The sequence below is a fragment of the Schistocerca piceifrons genome, chromosome 7 (genome assembly GCF_021461385.2).
Source record: "Schistocerca piceifrons isolate TAMUIC-IGC-003096 chromosome 7, iqSchPice1.1, whole genome shotgun sequence".
In the NCBI taxonomy this organism is placed as follows: Eukaryota; Metazoa; Arthropoda; class Insecta; order Orthoptera; family Acrididae; genus Schistocerca; species Schistocerca piceifrons.
The window spans coordinates 402,747,499-402,766,455 of NC_060144.1; the positions used below are offsets into that span (position 1 = coordinate 402,747,499).

The 18,957-nt window shown below is 42.1% G+C and overlaps 1 non-coding gene across 1 annotated transcript; it reads left to right on the plus strand.

Annotated features, from left to right (window-relative positions):
• Positions 1-400: 400 nt before the first annotated feature.
• On the plus strand, positions 401-474 carry Trnai-aau. Its single transcript has one exon. It is a non-coding gene; the product is annotated as a tRNA-Ile (tRNA).
• Positions 475-18,957: the final 18,483 nt, after the last annotated feature.

Genomic DNA, 18,957 nt, shown 5'->3' on the forward strand with positions numbered 1-18,957 from the left:
GATTGATGGCTGCAGCGGTTCTAAAGGTTTTTCCTCAGTACCTTTAGATTGAAAAAATCTCATGTTTTCATAATTCACTTTATCCGTCATCTCAGTGTCTGTAAGAAAACAAACTTCTGATTCTTTTAACTAACAGTACTATATGACACTGTACCCCACAAGACGACACACTGAGGCAAGATGAGGTACTGTACTGCCATACGCCAGGAGCAGATTCAGGTCCCAAGGAGGCTATCATGATTTACCTTCCCTGTAATGAACACATGTAGACGTTAGGATCATTCTCTTGACAAAAAATCCCTTAATTACGAACTAATCATGTACAACAATATAGTATTGATATACTCTACTCTCCAGAAAAACCGTTGATATACTCTGCTCTCGTACAAAATCAGCGCCTGGCCCGTTAGCTCAGTTGGTTAGAGCGTCGTGCTAATAACGCGAAGGTCGTGGGTTCGATCCCCCCACGGGCCAATTATTTTTGATAATGACAGTGGAATGCATCTGAAAGAAGAGACCCAAATGAAGGTGGATGGTTGGTTTGTTGATTGATTGATTCGGGGTAGAGGACCAAACAGCGAGGTCATTGGTCCCATCGAATTAGGGAAGGATGGTGAACTTAGTCGGCTGTGCCCTTCAAAGAATACATCCCGGCATTTGCCTCAAGTATTTAGAGAAATCATGGAAAACCTAAATCGGGATGGTCAAACGTGGGTTAACTAAGGTGGAATAATACCACGATAAAGCAAGTAACCCCGGCACCTTCCGCAGTGTGAGTTGCAAGACAACAATGCTTTAATGACCACTTTATTGACAAGGCATTGTGTTTAAAAATAATGTTCATACAAGTGTTGAAAATAAAAAAACTGTTCGCAGTACAGTTAATCAAAAAGCAGTTTAAGTACAGTAAATGACAGAGAAGCATATTTCAAGTACAAAAATAAACTCAAAGCAGTGGTCTTCTTAGGAGAAAATAATAATCTTCTCCTTTCTTATATAAGCAGTTGTTGCAAAGGTACTGGAAATTCTTCACAGGCAAATTAAAAGAAAATTTAATAAGAATGAAAACTAAATTAATAATTGAAGGCAATATAGGTATGGAATTTTTACATTCTTTAGGAAGTTTGTGTCATGGGATAGCATGTATCACATCGATAAAACATTCGACCGTAGAGTAAATTTATGCATAATGTCCACGCTTGTGATTTGCAAGTTTATGTACTGCAATGTCTCCTGCAACACATCCTGTTTCTCCAGTGCCAAGTATTATTCGTAACTTGTTGTCAAATTCTTTCTTGTAGTTCTTTTTGTTGTGTCGGTTTTAGAATTCTGTCACGACGTGGCATTTGTAGTATTCCATGTCTTCCGAGCGTCTTTTATGACTGACAAAATTAACGAAATTTCCACAGAGTAAAATGACTGCGTATTCTTTCGGCAAGTGTCACATCTGGAGCAGTTAACTCTTCTGTAGTGATGAATCTACCGTCATTTCTTCTGAGAAATGCTAGCTGCTGATTTATTCGTGCCCATATGTCTCTATAGCGTTTGGAAGTAAACCTATGGACTGCCGTGTCAACAAATCCACAGCTGAGACACAAGTGTCATTAAGACAGGCCGGTAGCGTTCAGCCTCTTCTTGTTTCTACAAAGCCGTTAACAGCCCGCTAGTATGTCGCCGTACTTCCATAATTGGTATTTTGTTACTAATATTCTTCTGTACATTATCCCAATCTATGGAGAAATTTTCTTGTGTATTTTATTCCTGCTGATATGAAGAGAACATCTGAACAACAGAAACTAATTACAGACTGCAAAGTGTCAAACATATCTGTACGGACACGTACAAAGCTCGTCGCATACAGGAACACATATTATGCTTATCAGACACTGCTCTATTTCAGCACACTGTGTCTGAGTTGTAATTGTATAAAACGGTGTGTTCTACCTACGCACATCACATGACCTGCAAACGAAGATAATTTTTTTATCTTAGCATGGTATTTTCACATTGTCTGGTGGTGTACGGATGCCTTCTACAAATCTACAGAGTTACTGTTCGGCGTTTACGTAGATATTGTGCCTCGTGCAGTGTCTGCGATTATATTACATACTGCTCGGTGTCGATGCAACAAAATGGAACTGATACTGTCCAACCTATCGTTACAGGCGCCGTTTCCACGAATTAAAGTTGTTGAATCATGGCCGTAGGAGGAAAAGATAGGAGATAACGATGTGTTTTGTAGATAACTCTAGGCGGCTGTAGACGGATGTTTTGATTATTTTCTTTGTTTGCGTACCTATGGCCACCATTCTATTCTGCCACTGATTGAGCGGAGAAAGTAAGTATTTGGGAAGCTGTTAGCTTGAGTTTTGGAAATCCTGATTCGTAGTACAGAGGTTTTAGGAACAGTAAAAATCACGCGAGTGCCATGCAAAAAGTCCACAATCGTACGTTGGTTGGAGAGATTATGAATATTCACGTTACTTTTTTTTAAGGCTGCTTTAAGTATTTACTGTTGCAACCTAATTTGTGCAGGCAATGTCTCACAACTAGTAATTATTTGAAGTAAGTAATTTTTATACAACGCCATGAGTTTCTTACAGTTATGGAACCTCTACAGCAACGGAGGAAAACGTGTGAGATACATTTGACTATCTAACAATAAATGTGATGGTGAGCATATTCACGGAAAGTGTCACAGCATAAATCTTCCACAAATAAAAATTGTTAGTGCAGACTATATGGCATCCTCAGTGTTGCGTCGTTAATAATAAAAATAAAATAACAGGACCCATTATGTCACCGAAAACAACATGCATAGAACGAGGTAATGGAACAGATAATTTTTGTAGATATAATCGAAATTGCTGTTTACGATACATCTGTACAGTGTTACCTGTCGATGAAACGGTTAAAGATGTTTTTTCACTTCTGTGATATTACTGACATATCCATTTTTATATTGGCTGCTGTTCTGTGACTTGCACTCTGCATACTGGAGAAGGTAACAACTGACTTCCATTCAATGGGTCGATGCGAAGATGATTTTGTCGTCGCGCATATCGCTTGTAGTCATTAATATGTCAACAGGTCACATGGCAAGCCAGAACTGCAGAAAGAAAGGACGGTAGAAAGGTTGGAGGCACGTTTAGGAGGTCTATACAAAGAAAACAAACTTGAAGAGAATATAATGGAAAGCACAGAGAAAGTAGATGAAAATGAGTTGGAGCATGTTACTGCGAGAAAATTCGACTGACCACTGAAACATCGAAGTCGATATGAAGTGCCTGGACCAGACATTTCCTCAGAATTATTGAGACATTTGGGAAAACACCACGAAAACTCTGTTCCCTCTGGTATGCAAGATGTATCAGACAGGCAAAATACTCTCAGACTTCAGAGAATAAAGTAAAATCTCCAATTCTGTAGAAGGAATGTGCTGAAAAGCATGAATATTATAGAACCACACTTTAATAAGTCATGATCGCAAAATATTGGCACGAATTATTTACAGAATACTAGAAAGAACTAAAGAAACCAAACAAAGGGAGGATCAGTTTGACTTCTGGAGAACTGCAGAAACACGAGAAGCAATACCGTTTCTGAGATTTATCCCATAAACCAGGTTGAAGAAAGGCAAATTTACGTTTACGGCATTTGTAGACTCAAAGATTTTAATAGTGTAGACTGAAATACAGTCTTTGGAATTCTGAAGCGAGCAGGAATAATATACAGTAGAAAAACGTTGTCTACAAGTTATACAGAAACCAGATTGCAGTAATAAGAGTCGAAAAACATGAATGGGAGGTAACAGTTCAGAAGGGAGAGAGACATGGGCGTAGACTCTCCCCGATGTTATTCAATCTGTACATTGAGCAAGCAGTAAAGGAAATCAAGGAGAAATTTGGAAACCGGGTTAAAGTTCAGAGGGAAGAAATAAAAGCTATGAAGTTTACACACTACATTGCAGTTGAGTCAGGGGGAGTAAAGGACTTGGACGATCAGCTGACTGGGATATACAGTGTCTTGAAACGAGGTTGTATGTGAATATCAACAAAAGTAAAACACGAGTAACTGGATGTAGTCGAATTAAATCAGGCGATACTGAAGGATTAAGAAATTACGCACTAAAAGTAGATTAGTTTTGCTGTTTGGGCAGCAAATAAACTAACGGTAGCCGAAGTAGAGGGGATATAAAAATTAGACTGCTAATAGCAAGAGAAGTGTTTCTGTAAGAGCAATATTTTATCATCGAATATGAACTGAAGTTTTATGAAGTCTTCTCTGATGTTATGGATGTGGTGTACCATTGAATGGGAGTAAATCGTAACAACTCACACAAGAAGAAAGCTGAAGATTAGATGGATAGATCTAATAGCTAATGAAAAGGTGCTGACTCGAATACGGAAAAACGAAACGTACGACACATCTTGAATAAATGAGGGGATCAGTTGACAGGCACGTCAAATAGTCGATTTCGTAATGGAGGGAATTGTTGCGGCTAAAAACTGTGGAGGGAGACCACCGCACAGTTACTGTGCGGAGGTTCAAGTGAATATAGTTCGCAACAGTTACGCCGAAATGAGCAGAATAGGCCAGCAAGGAGAGCTGCACCAAGCCAGTCTTCGGCGTGAAGATCACAACAGCATTCCCCCCTCTCCCCATAGCGTGTAACCAATTTACTGCGAATTTCGCTTTGCTCCATCTTCCGAGGGTCCTTCAGTAAGTAAAGTAACTTTTTTTCTCGGCCAACTTCAGTTGAAAAAAATGCGGAATTTGTTGTCGGCAACGTGGAATATTCCCGCTTCAGCCTCCATAACGCCGCGCAGGGTAGCAGCGTGGTCTTCCCCTGTGAGGCGCCTTGCAACGGTTCGCGCCGCTTCCCCCTTCATTGGGCATATGTGTGTGTGTGTGTGTGTGTGTGTGTGTGTGTGTGTGTGTGTTGTCCTTAGCGTAAATTAGTTTAAGCTAGATTAAGTAGTGTGTAAACCTAGGGACCGATGACCTCAGCAGTTCGGTCCCACAGGAACTTACCACAAATTTTCAAAACTTCACCCTCTATATTTTCATGAAGTTCCGATAGGTGGCGGCGCTTTACGTAGCTTTCAAAAGCTTGATAGCTGCCAACATGAGTAACGTAGAACTAAATACCCTAGGAGTAGTGAAGCAACTTAAATCACTTAATAAAAGCAAGTCTTCTGGTCCAGACTGTATACCAATTAGGTTTCTTTCGGAGTATGCTGATGCATTAGCCCCATACTTAACAGTCATAAACAACCGTTCGCTCGACGAAAGATACTACCCAAAGACTGGAAAATTGCACAGGTCACACCAATATTCAAGAAAGGTAGTAAGAGTAATCCACTTAATTACAGGCCCATATCGTTAACGTCGATATGCAGCAGGATTTTGGAACATATATCGTGTTCGAACATTATGAATTAATTCGAAGGAAACGGTCTATTGACACACAGTCATCATGGGTTTAGAAAGCATCGTTCCTGCGAAACACAACTAGCTCTTTATTCACATGAAGTGTTGAGTGCTATTGACAAGGGATTTCAGATCGATTCCGATTTTCTGGGTTTCCGGAAGGCTTTTGACACTGTACCACCCAAGCGGCTCGTAGCGAAATTTCGTGCTTATGGAATATCGTCTCAGTTATGTGACTGGATTTGTGGTTTCCTGTCAAGAGTGGTCACAGTTCGTAGTAACTGACGGAAAGTCATCGAGCAAAACAGAAGTGATTTCTGGCGTTCCCCAAGGTAGTATTATAGGCTCTTTGCTGTTCCTTATCTATATAAACGATTTGGGATACAATCGGGAAGCCGTCTTCGATTGCTTTCAGATGACGCTATCGTTTATCGACTGATAAAGTGATCAGAAGATCAAAACAAACTGTAAAACGTTTTAGAAAAGATATCTGAATGGTGCGAAAAGTGGCAGTTGACACTAAATAACGAAAATTGTGAGGTTATCCACATGAGTGCTAAAAGAAACTCAAACTCCGGCTAGACAGTAAATCAGTTTAATCTAAAAGCCGTAAATTGAACTAAATACCTGGGTATTACAATCACGAACAACTTAAATTGGAAGGAACACATAGAAAATGTTATGGGGAAGGCTAACCAAAGACTGCGTTTTATTGGCAGGACACTTAGAAAATGTAACAAATCTCCTAAGGAGACTGCCTACACTACGCTTGTCTGTCTTCTTGTAGAATACTACTGCGCGGTATGGGATCCTTTCCAGATAGGACTGACGGTGTACATCGAAAAAGTTCATAGAAAGGCAGCACGTTTTGTATTATCGCGAAATATGGGAGAGAGTGTCACAGAAATGATACAGGATTTGGGCTGGACATCATTAAAAGAAAGGCGTTTTTCGTTGCGACGGAATCTTCTCACGAAATTCCAATCACCAACTTTCTCCTCCGAATGCGAAAATATTTTGTTGACGCCGACCTACATAGGGAGGAACGATCACCACGATAAAATAAGGGAAATCAGAGCTCGTACGGAAAGATATAGGTGTTCGTTCTTTCCGCGCGCTATACGAGATTGGAATAATAGAGAATTGTGAAGGTGGTTCGATGAACCCTCTTCCAGGCACTTTAATGTGATTTGCAGAGTATCCATGTAGATGTAGAAAATGACGTCTGTAACGGAAGTTCTTTACAAGCAGAGAGCTGTCATTGAGTTTCTTTTGCAGGAAAATCAGAGCGTCGCAGATTCTCACAGGTGCTGGCAAAACGTCTACGGAGACCTGGCACTGAACAACAGTCGTTGGGAGACGCGTCTGTCATCATCGCAACAAGATCGGGCAAACGCGTCCGATCTCCCGCGTGCCGGTCGGCCACACACAGCTGTGGCTCTTGCCATGTTGGAAGGTGCGGACACTCTCATTCGAGGTGATCAACGGATCACAATCAAACACCTCGCTGCTCAACTGGACGCCTCTGTCGGTATTGCTGACACACTCGTCCACCGGCTGGGGTTCTCAAAGGTGTGCACACACTGCGTTCCTCGCCGGCTAACAGATCATCAAGGGCAACGAAGGACCATTTGTGCGGAGCTACTTGCGCGTTACGTGGCCGATCCCGAATATTTTTCGTCGAAGGTCTTAACAGTTGATGAAATATGGGTTTATGACTTCGACGGAAACACGGAGTGGCGTCACACCATCTTCCCTCCGGAGAAAACGTTCAAAGCTGCACCCTCAGCCGCCGAAGTCATGGCGACGGTCTTCTGGGACTGTGAAGGGATAATTCTGTTTGATGTTCTCCCTCACGGTGCGACGATCAACTCTGAAGAGTATTACGCTACCCTCAGGAAATTGAAGAAACATCTTAACGTGTTAGCCACCACAAAAATGCAACCGAACTACTTCTTCTCCATAACGACGCAAGGCCTCGAACAAGTCCGCGCACCCGACACGAGCTCACAACATTTCATTGGACTTTTTTTTTTTTTGTTTTTTTTTTTTTTTTACCTCCCTGCAGCCCGGATCTCGCACCTTCCGACCTCCGTCTGTTTTGCCCAATGAAGGCCGCACTCTGCGGGAAGCAGAACGTGGATGAGGAGTAGGTTAAGGATGCAGTACAGCGTTGGCTCTGACATCGACCAATACAGTGGTGACACGCACCCATACAGTCCGTCCCAGTGAGGTGGTGCAAGGCTTTAGAACTGAAACGAGATGATGTTGAAAAATAGGGCTTTTTAGCTAAACGATTGAGGGATAGTATGCTGTATTGGAATCCTAAATAAAACCAACCTGCTTTGAGAAAAAAAAAAGCGTTGCAGTAGTTATCGAACGCCCCTTGTATTGGCGCTTTTTCTTCACCAACAAATCCTACAAAAGTGTCTCGATGATTCTTAAGTCTTGTCTTCGTTATCAAGCCTAATGTCAGAACTCCTTCTCTCGATTTACAATTTCTTTGTCAATACGTGAACACACAAAAAACATTAGACACAACATACAAATCGTTTATCAGATAAACCTGTCTGTAAGAATGTATTGACTTTTTAATTGAATCAGTGAGATTGAAAAGGAGTCACGTCTACTTTTTCTCTTCAAATTGCATTTATCGGTGATACCTGAACATTATATCTGTACGCATTGTTTCGTACAACAAAGGGTTATGTCCCATCAAGAGATGTGCTCATTAGATTGGTACTGAGTCAGAGAAGTGGTCATGTCCGGATAAACAAGCATATAGTGGTTCCTTTAAAAAAAAAGTGTTGTGAAGAAAATTCTGTATTACATGCCTGACAAGCAAGAATCATTTTATAACAGTATCTGCTAGTGGCCATCGAAGGATGGACAAGATGACTGAAGCATACACACCATGGTCTGCTCTGCTGTATTTTGGTAGCGGTTCTATTTTGTGGATGTTATGAATAAACCTGTATGGACATAACACACTTTTTAGTGCTATGTTACATATGATTAATACATACTTGCATAACACAATCCATCTGCCGCAAACTTAAGGGTAGTTGCCTCATCAACATCATCAGGTTTGAAAAGGGGTCACCTCCAACATACTCAAACTGGATTACTATTCACACTCGATGCTAAAGTATGTTGTGATGGCTTACATTGTTTCACCCTGGGGCCAGTAGCTACATAGCAACGCCACGTCATCATGCTTAATCTCTTCGTTCCTCGGTTCACACCTTTGTTCATGATTTATTGTCTCCTTAAATAGGTATGTTATTCCGTTTATGGACTGATGATTTGTGAGTATGGACCTTCTAATTCTTCTTTTTAGAATCAGAGCGCAGCACCTTGCAAGGAACAATTTGTGCCTTAGCTTATAGTTGTTCGTACGCAGGATATGGTTACGTCTACAAATGAAAAAGACATGTAAATAATTATTATGCCTAAATATTAAATTGAGAATTTGCGTTTTTTACCTAATGTTCGCTAACTATTCTAGATGTTGAGAATTAAATCAGATTTGTATGAATTTTGTTCGTAACTATGAAATAACCCATTTTCTGAAGGCCCTCGTACGTGCACCTCAGGTCATAATGCACATTTACTAATTTCAGTTTGGTCTTCGATAATGGAAACAACCGTTTTTTCTACACTCTACAGCAATCCATGAAACATTAACTGATGAGCAGTTAGTTCTTCTTAATGACAGCACTGTGGAATTATGTGACTGGGAAGATACGAATTCTCCCTTCTGAGCTTCATGAAACTGACTGATAAACGGTAAGAACGTCGTGACAATAGCTAGGAGAGGAGAACGTCCTTGTACAGTGAATTCCTCTGACAGTGAAGATGTAGATGTTGTAGAAAATGTGAACAGAAAGTTAAAACGAGCTGTGTTGGAACTAATTTCAGAAGTTAGGTTTTACAATGTTAGCCAAATAACGAAACCTGTTGAGGCAAGGAATGCCTCAAAATGTTGGAAATGTGGCAGCAATTCCAAGACAAGAGACATTTGCATTAAATGTGGAATGTATTTATGTATTGTGAAAAATAATTGTTTTGAATTTTGTAATAAAACGTACCGTAAATATATATTTACTGGCAGTATCAAATTATTAATTGCCAGAAATTGTTGTATGATTATTATTTTCTTGCATTTATCTTATTTAAGAGGATGAACAAAAACCTGTATTGGAAATGATATGACTCAAAATATTAACACTGGGAATCCTATTTTCTGTGTCCTTAGGCATATACAGTTTACAGTTTCAAATAAAATATGTATATTGCTGAATAAAATGTTCTTACTGAAGAAAGAGGAAAGCAAAGGCAGGTACGTTTTCACGATAAGTGAGACCTGACGTCCACATATGTGGACCACCATTTATGCCTTACCGAATCATCAAACATATGTTTCATTTGCATTCGTGTCATGGTTGTTTATTAGTTGGCTGGAAAATATTTCCTGTAATTTTTTATCTCAGGAATAAAGAGGTTGAACCTATTCTATAGCAAAACAGTGTTCTGTATCTCCCGGAAAATTAACTCTCTGTGACATGAACACATTGTTAACTCAACGATCCAGTTGTTTATCTCTTTTTATTAGGATGAAATCTCCAAAATGATTTCACTCGAGTAAATTAAATAACTACGACCCGTGGAGAACGAGGTCATCAGAGACTGAGAACAAACTATGATGGACAAGAACGCCATCCCATGCCTGGTTAAAGGACCCACCAGGAATTCGCATCAAGTGATTTAAACGAATCCTAAACGAGGACGGATATATGAAGATGTGTCAGTACGCGCGAGCACACAGCAGAGGCGATTACACTTCACAGTTCTTGGTATTCATCCGTAGAAGTGTCGGGCGCAACACACGCATGCGTTCTGACGAAACGAAGCGACCACGTGTGACCTAGAACACGCTGGGAGGCGCACACTCTTCTTCAAGTGGAACTCCCAGATCTGCTTTCCTGTAAACCGATTCCCCAGAACAGCTTCTGGTTGGTTGTACCAGAACTCCAGGAACGATTCTAGAAAAGCGGAATTGGATGCCAGATTTCACATCTCAAAATCGATTTTCGCTCCATTTAAAAATTCTACCGCAATTTTAGTCGTAATTAGTTGGTCAGGTTGCTAATTGCTACGGAAAAGTGATTATCTGAGGAGTGAAGCGAAAGAAAGAGTTATTCATTTCCTGTATTTAACTGAAGAAAAGCACGTTTTATTTTTATTAGATGGGAAGTACGGATATATTCTGCACAGCTGACTAATTTGTAAACAGCTATAACCATTTTCTCATTTAATAGCAAAGGCTCTCTTACACAGTCAATGACCAGTGACAAATAGTTCACTAACTTGGCGCAGAGGAATGAGAATGTACACTGACGGGAAAAATAATCGCAACAAGAAGGAGTAGTGCGACACAGACAAAAGTTGGTAAGCGTGTTTCTACATCTGAAAGATGATGTCTACTCAAATTTCGTGCTAGCTGCATAAGAGCGCCGTTAGTAGCGCCACTGTTGTTGTGGTCTTCAGTCCTGAGACTGGTTTGATGCAGCTCTCCATGCTACTCTATCCTGTGCAAGCTTCTTTATCTCCCAGTACTTACTGCAACCTACATCCTTCTGAATCTGTTTAGTGTATTCATCTCTTGGTCTCTCTCTACGATTTTTACCCTCCACGCTGCCCTCCAATACTAAATTAGTGATCCCTTGATGCCTCAGAACATGTCCTACCAACCGATCCCTTCTTCTAGTGAAGTTGTGCCACAAACTTCTCTTCTCCTCAATCCTATTCAATACCTACTCATTAGTTATGTGATCTACCCATCTAATCTTCAGCATTCTTCTGTAGCACCACATTTCGAAAGCTTCTATTCTCTCCTTCTCCAAACTATTTATCGTCCATGTTTCACTTCCATACATGGCTACACTCCATACAAATACTTTCAGCAACGACTTCCTGACACTTAAATCTATACTCGATGTTAACAAATTTCGCTTCTTCAGAAAACGCTTTCCTTGCCATTGCAGTCTACATTTTATGTCCTCTCTACTTTGACCATCATCAGTTATTTTGCTCCCCAAATAGCAAAACTCATGTACTACTTTAAGCGTCTCATTTCCTAATCTAATTCCCGCAGCATCTCCGATTTAATTCGACTACATTCCATTTTCCTTGTTTAGCTTCTGTTGATGTCCATCTTATATCCTCCTTTGAACACACTTTCCATTCCGTTCAGCTGCTCTTTCAGGTCCTTTACTGTCTGTGACAGAATTACAATGTCATCGGCGAACATCAAAGTTTTTATTTGATCTTCATGGATTTCAACTCCTACTCCGAATTTTTCTTTTGTTTCCTTTACTGCTTGCTCAATATACAGATTGAATAGCATCGGGGATAGGCTACAACCCTGTCTCACTCCCTTCTCAACCACTGCTTCCCTTTCATGCCCTTCGACTCTTATAACTGCCATCTGGTTTCTGCAAAAATTGTAAATAGCCTTTCGCTCCCTGTATTTTACCCCTGCCACCTTCAGAAATTGAAAGAAAGTATTCCAGTCAACATTGTCAAAAGCTTTCTCTAAGTCTACAAATGCTAGAAACGTAGGTTTGCCTTTCCGTAATCTATTTTCTAAGATAAGTCGTAGGGTCAGTATTACCTCACGTGTCCCAACATTTCTACGGAATCCAAACTGATCTTCCCCGAGGTCGGCTTCTATCAGTTTTTCCATTCGTCTCTAAAGAATTCGTGTTAGTATTTTGCAGCCGTGGCTTGTTAAACTGATAGTTCGGTAATTTTCATATCTGTCAACACCTGCTTTCATTGGGATTGGAATTATTATATTCTTCTTAAAGTCTGAGGGTATTTCGCCTGTCTCATACAACTTGCTCACTAGATGGAAGAGTTTTGATAGGCCTGGCTCTGCCAAGGCTGTCATTAGTTCTAATGGGATGTTGTCTACCCCCGGGGCCTTGTTTCGACTTAGGTAGCGCCACAATGAGGATGCAAATCAAATTTGTTTTAAATACACGCCGTAACGGTCGTGATCATTAGTTACCTTTGAGATTTGATGTGGTGAGTTAATTTTAGTCAAGAGTGGCTTTGAAGCGATGAAGATTCTTTCACCAGCACCTCACTGAGTACCAACGAGGTCACGTAATAGGGCTACGAGGAGTTGGATGTTCCTTCTGCGATACTGGAGAGACACTTGGCAGAGGAGGAGGAGGAGATTAGTGTTTAACGTCCCGTCGACAACGAGGTCATTAGAGACGGAGCGCAAGCTCGGGTGAGGGAAGGATGGGGAAGGAAATCGGCCGTGCCCTTTCATAGGAACCATCCCGGCATTTGCCTGAAGCGATTTAGGGAAATCACGGAAAACCTAAATCAGGATGGCCGGAGACGGGATTGAACCGTCGTCCTCCTGAATGCGAGTCCAGTGTGCTAACCACTGCGCCACCTCGCTCGGTGACACTTGGCAGAAATGTAGCCACTGTGCACGACTGGTCGTAGTGGTCGTCACGAGAATGTACGGTAGCTAGGAGGCTGGATTTCCGGACAGCCACGTGCCACTACCGAGACTGAAGACCGTCGTGTTCTGCGTATGAGTCTGTCTGCAGGAACAACCCGCACTGCAGTGGTCACCACAGTGACACAACGAACTGTTGTATTGTATGTTAACCGGGGACCTAGAAACAACGGAGAGGCTCCGTCCCCGCCGCAGCCGCAGTGGCCCACAACCCCACGACGACTTCCGCAGTCCACTTCACGCTTCCGCCACCCCACGCCGAACCCAAGCTTATTGTGCGGTTCGGCCCCCGGTGGACCCCCCAGGGAAGTTCTCGCACCAGACGAGTGTAGCACCTATGTTTGCTTGGTAGAGTAATGGTGGCGTACGCGTACGTGGAGAACTTGTTTGCACAGCACTCGCCGACATAGTGTAACTGACAAGGGAACATCCCCATCACACCCCCCTCAGATTTAGTTATAAGTTCGCACAGTGGATAGGCCTTGAAAAACTGAACACAGATAAATTGAGAAAACAGGAAGAAGTTGTGTGGAACTGTGAAAAAATAAGCAAAATATACAAACTGAGTAGTCCATGGGCGACATAGGCAACATCATGGACAATTTCAGTTCAGGAGCGCCGTGGTCCCGTAGTAGCGTGAGCAGCTGCAGAACGAGAGGTCCTTGGTTCGAATCTTCCCTCGAGTGAAAAGTTTACTTTCTTTATTTTTGCATAGTTATTATCTGTCCGTTCGTCCATTGACGTATCTGTTCACTGTAATAAGTTTAGTGTCTGTGTTTTGCGACCGCACCGCAAAACCGTGTGATTAGTTGACGAAAGGACGTGCCTCTCCAATGGGAACCGAAAACATTTGATCGCAAGGTCATAGGTCAACCGATTCCTCCATAGGAAAACACATCTGATATATTCTATACGACACTGGTGACGGCATGTGCGTCACGTGACAGGAATATGTTGTCGACCCACCTAACTTGTACACTTGGTGAATGGGTGAAAAGGTTCTTCTACCTTGCCCGATTTAGGTTTTCTTGTGGATGTAATAATCATTCCAAAAAAAGTGATGAAAACATAAGAGTTTTTCACATAAACTGAAAATAAAAAGTTAAAATTTTCGGTCGAGGGAAGATTCGAACTGAAGTCCTCTCATTCTGCAACTGTTCACACTAACCACGGCGCTCCTAGTCTCATATTGCCCTTAATAGTGCCTATATTACACATGGACGACCCAGTTTGTATATTTTGCTTATTATTTCATAGTTCCACATAACTTCTTCCTGTTTTCTCGATCGATCTGTGTTCAGTTTTTCAAGGCCTATCCACTGTGCCAACTTATAACTAAATCTCAGGGGGGTGCGATGGGGATGTTCCCTTGTGAGGCGGAATAAGGGGAAAAAGCCCGCATTCGCCGAGGCAAATGGAAAACCGCCTAAAAACCATCCACAGACTGGCCGGTTCACCGGACCTCGACACAAATCCGCCGGGCTGATTCGTGCCGGGCACCAGGCGCTCCTTCCCGCCCGGAAAGCCGTGCATTAGACCGCACGGCCAACCGGGCGGGCAAATGAAATGTTACAAATCGGTTACTTCAGGGACAGCTTTGAGCCAGACGCCCTGGAGCGTTCATTCCACTGACCCCAAACCACCGCCATTTGCGACGTCAGTTGTGTTCTGTATAGATCTTGCACAGGATGGAGCACAGCCCAGCCTGACACCTTTTGATTCAGTGAAGAACTTAGACGTGCCAGCACTTGTCTTCCCAGCGCCTAGTGTCACATAAAATTTCACATCTTCGATGTGTTACACGACAGTTTTTCCAAAACTATACTGTAATCTAATTATTGCCCGTTATTGTAATTAGACTAACAAATTCATTCAAATTACTAGAGCAGGCCATTGTGGACGAGCGGTTCTAGGCGCTTCAGTCCGGAACCGCGCTGCTGCTACTGTCGCAGTTTCGAATCCTGCCTCGGGCATGGATGTGTGTGATGCCCTGACGTTAGTTAGGTTTAAGTAGTTCTAAGACTAGGGGACTGATGACCTCAGATGTTAAGTCCCATAGCGCTCAGAGCCTTTTTTTTTTTTTTTTTTTTTTCAAATTACTAGAGACTCATGAAAATGTGAGTGAAAATCAAACAAGCACTAATGATTGCAAATCTAGTAAGTAGTCTTCAAATTAGTTTCTATTTAGTGAAAAATGTATGCAATGTTTTTCTATAAGATGGACCGCTGGCGGCGGTGGGAAAGTGAAGGACGCCATTGTCCAATGGCAAGCGTGTCGTAAAAATATTCCGAGCTAAAAGGCAAAGTTGCTTGCAGGTCCAAAATGTTATTCAAGGTGGGTGTAAAAATGAATGTGCGCAACGGAAAATACTGAACGCGAAAATGAAGATTTGGCCCTGTCTGACAACCCCCTGAAGCAGATCTCTTAATGGTGATATTATTTCCTCCTTCTTGCTCTTTAATATATGAATTACAACATACACATAAATGATTAAGGGAACTAGTAACTACAAAATGATAAATGCTGTTTCTGCTTATACATTTATTGTAGATTAAAACCCCGTTATAGATTACAAATGTTTATATATCAATGCACAATGGACATAAAGAGGCTCAAAATGGCTCTGAGCACTATGGGACTTAACTCCTGAGGTCATCAGTCCCCTAGAACATAGAACTACTTAAACTTAACGAACCTAAGGACATCACACACATCCATGCCCGAGGCAGGATTCGAACCTCCGACCGTAGCGGTCGCGCGGTTCCAGGCTGTAGCGCCTAGAACCGCTCGGCCACTCCGGCCGGCTAGACATAAAGAGGTACAAATGAATTTCCTAACCAATATTACTGATCAATTGCCCAAATCTGTCCCTTTTTATGGCTACGTAATCTAATATAAATAACGCGAGTTGACTGACATCACCTAGGTACCAAACACTAGAAGACACTACTTTTAAAGATGATCTACAGTGGTGTGCAACCTCGGTGGAAATAAAGCTTACGTAATCACAGCTGTTTAGCTTTATAGCCCTAATAATCTGAAGCAATTAGCAATATCACCGTATGTACTGCGTTCAGTGAGTCGGAGTGATGGTTCTCGTACACGTCTGCGACTATGGAAGAACTCTAGCCACAAAATAAAACATCTCATTGAAACACTAGGACTGCAGAAGGCGGTCCTGTGACTAGTATAATCTAATACCGTCTTCTCCTCTCTGTGTTCTATACACAAGAAATGCGAACTCCCAGTCATAAGGACGGAATTCAGATAACGTCTCAAAGTGAGTACAGACAGAAGAAATGCTCTCAATCACTGAACGCTGTGTACTCAACGACGACTCCCTACCTGGAGGCGAAGTCCAGAACTGTATACGTTCGCAACAGTACAGTGCCTAAACGTTCTAACTACAAAATCTCTTGAGAGCAAAGACAGCAAGTCCGTCTGTACCAACAAAAGCTGATACTGAGCGACCGTGGAACACGGGTGCTCAAAACGGGAGACCCTTTCTCCCCACCGCTGCCTTCCCAGCAAAGCTCGGCTCCCCCCCTCGTAATTGCAGAAGGTGAATCATATTCTCGAAACCACAGAGTATCTCTCTCTACAGGTTCTTCAGAACGCCGACCAACTATATTTTACAGAATGAGATTTTCACTCTGCAGCGGAGTGTGCGCTGATATGAAACTTCCTGGCAGATTAAAACTGTGTGCCCGACCGAGACTCGAACTCGGGACCTTTGCCTTTCGCGGGCAAGTGCTCTACCGAAGCACGACTCACGCCCGGTACTCACAGCTTTACTTCTACCAGAGCTTCGCAGGAGAGCTTCTGTAAAGTTTGGAAGGTAGGAGACGAGGTACTGGTAGAAGTAAAGCTGTGAGTACCGGGCGTGAGTCGTGCTTCGGTAGCTCAGTTGGTAGAGCACTTGCCCGCGAAAGGCAAAGGTCCCGAGTTCGAGTCTCGGTCGGGCACACAGTTTTAATCTGCCAGGAAGTTTCAACTATATTTTAGTCTTTTGTCGTCAGCGCGGAAAGTTTGTGAGTAAATACCCATCCCTGTTAATTGGGAATTCATACAATAGTACGCTTCTCAGAGTAAAAATCCTTGGAAATAACCCAGCCTGAGTGATTTCCGAGATAATGATTCCGTGTTCCTCTCTGCTGCATCCGAGATTTTCAGAGTTTCTGAAGTATTATCCGTTTATTATTCTATCCTCGCTACAAACGTGTCTACAGTGACTGACAAAAGAGAATCCGCTGCTGGAAAAGCCAGGAAGATTTTTGAGTAGGAGAACGGATGGACACACTGTGTTAGAACTCCAGAGCAGATACACATTTAGTCTGCTACCTTGAGAGAACGGACACTTTGTCTTAATGCTGCAGAGAGGAAGGATTTCATCCTACAGATGATCACAGATGTCCGGGGTGGGACTTAATTACTCGCAGCTACCATATCAGCCATCCACTGCTTTCGAGTTTTAGAGCTATGGTAAGCATAAGACGCATTTGTATGCATCGTGACGAGCGGACCGCAAAGTTGTTTGTTTCGAGTTAGATTCCTGTTTTTCTAAATTCATTCATGCAGGGAGCTAGCGTGCACTTAGGCAAACGTGCTGATGCTTGAATCTACTTTTCTGGCTTCCTTTCTTTAAACTCTTCGTTCCCTCAGTCCACACAATAGCAAATACAGTTTACTTTTCCATATCACACACACACACACACACACACACACACACACACACACACACACGGTGTGTGTGTGTGTGTTTTGCTGAATAAGATGTTATTATCGAAGAAAGTGGAAAGAAAATACAAAGCAAAGGCTAGTACGTTTTCGCGACAAGTGAGAACTGAGGTCTACAATGTGGACCTCTATTTACGCCTTTGTGAATGTCAAAAGAATATTTCATTTGTATTTTTATCGTTCTTGTTCATTAATTTTGTGGAAAATATGAAATGAAAAAATTGCTGCGAATTTTTTTGTAATATCTCAGATGTGAAGAGGTTAATCTGTTGACTAATTGCTCAATCCTTGGGGGTTTACGTAGTCATAACTAATTCTACCATTTCACTTCCAGTCTCACCACCCTGTGGCAAGATCTTACCGTGTTCCCTTTATATTTCATCAGAACATTTGTGTGCTTTGTCATTAATTGTTTTTTTTATTCAATGAAGTTAATGCATCTTAGTAATAAACAGGATTTTATTGTGACCTTTTGTTTCATGTGATAGTTTAATGAAACTCCGTTCTCGCTATATCTATGTGAGCCATGCTATACATATGCCATTTTTAATTGGGCCACACTTGTTTAAATTCTATCTGTTCCTTCGAACATTTTGATCCTGCAGCCACCATAAATCAAGACACAAAGAAATTAAAGACATTAGCTGCCAGTGGGCATTGATTCACTGATATACCGTATACCAATGAAACAAGTTTAAAATTTATGCCAGACTGGGATTCGAACCTGCGTCTCGGGCTCACTGGCCAGCTGTACTGATCACTGTGCCATCTGGACAGTGTGGTCACCACAACCACACGGATTACCCTTGCACATGACGATGGCGGATGATCCCCTCGGTGCAGAGCTCGAACTCTTACTGGAATCAGCGAGATGCCAAGAGTAATGGGGCTGATGAGCAGAGCAGGGGCACTACACCGGTAGTGTGTGGTATAAGTTAAGAATTTGGGTCTGATGGGAGGCGGCTTAGGATAATACGTGCGGTTGTGGTGATCACTGTGTCCAGTTGGCGTAGTGGTCATCACATCTACCTGGTGAGCAGGAGGCCTGGTTTCGAATCCTGGTCCAGCACAGATTTTCCACCTTCCCCATTGATGTAAATCAATTCCCATTGGCAGCTGTTGTCTTTAATTCCTTTGTGTCTTAAAACAGATGTCCATTAGTTTATGTTTTTTTCCCCTAATATTTCACATGATCTTATGGGGAGTTATCTGTTCACTGTATAGACCACTAGGCTAAGATCTT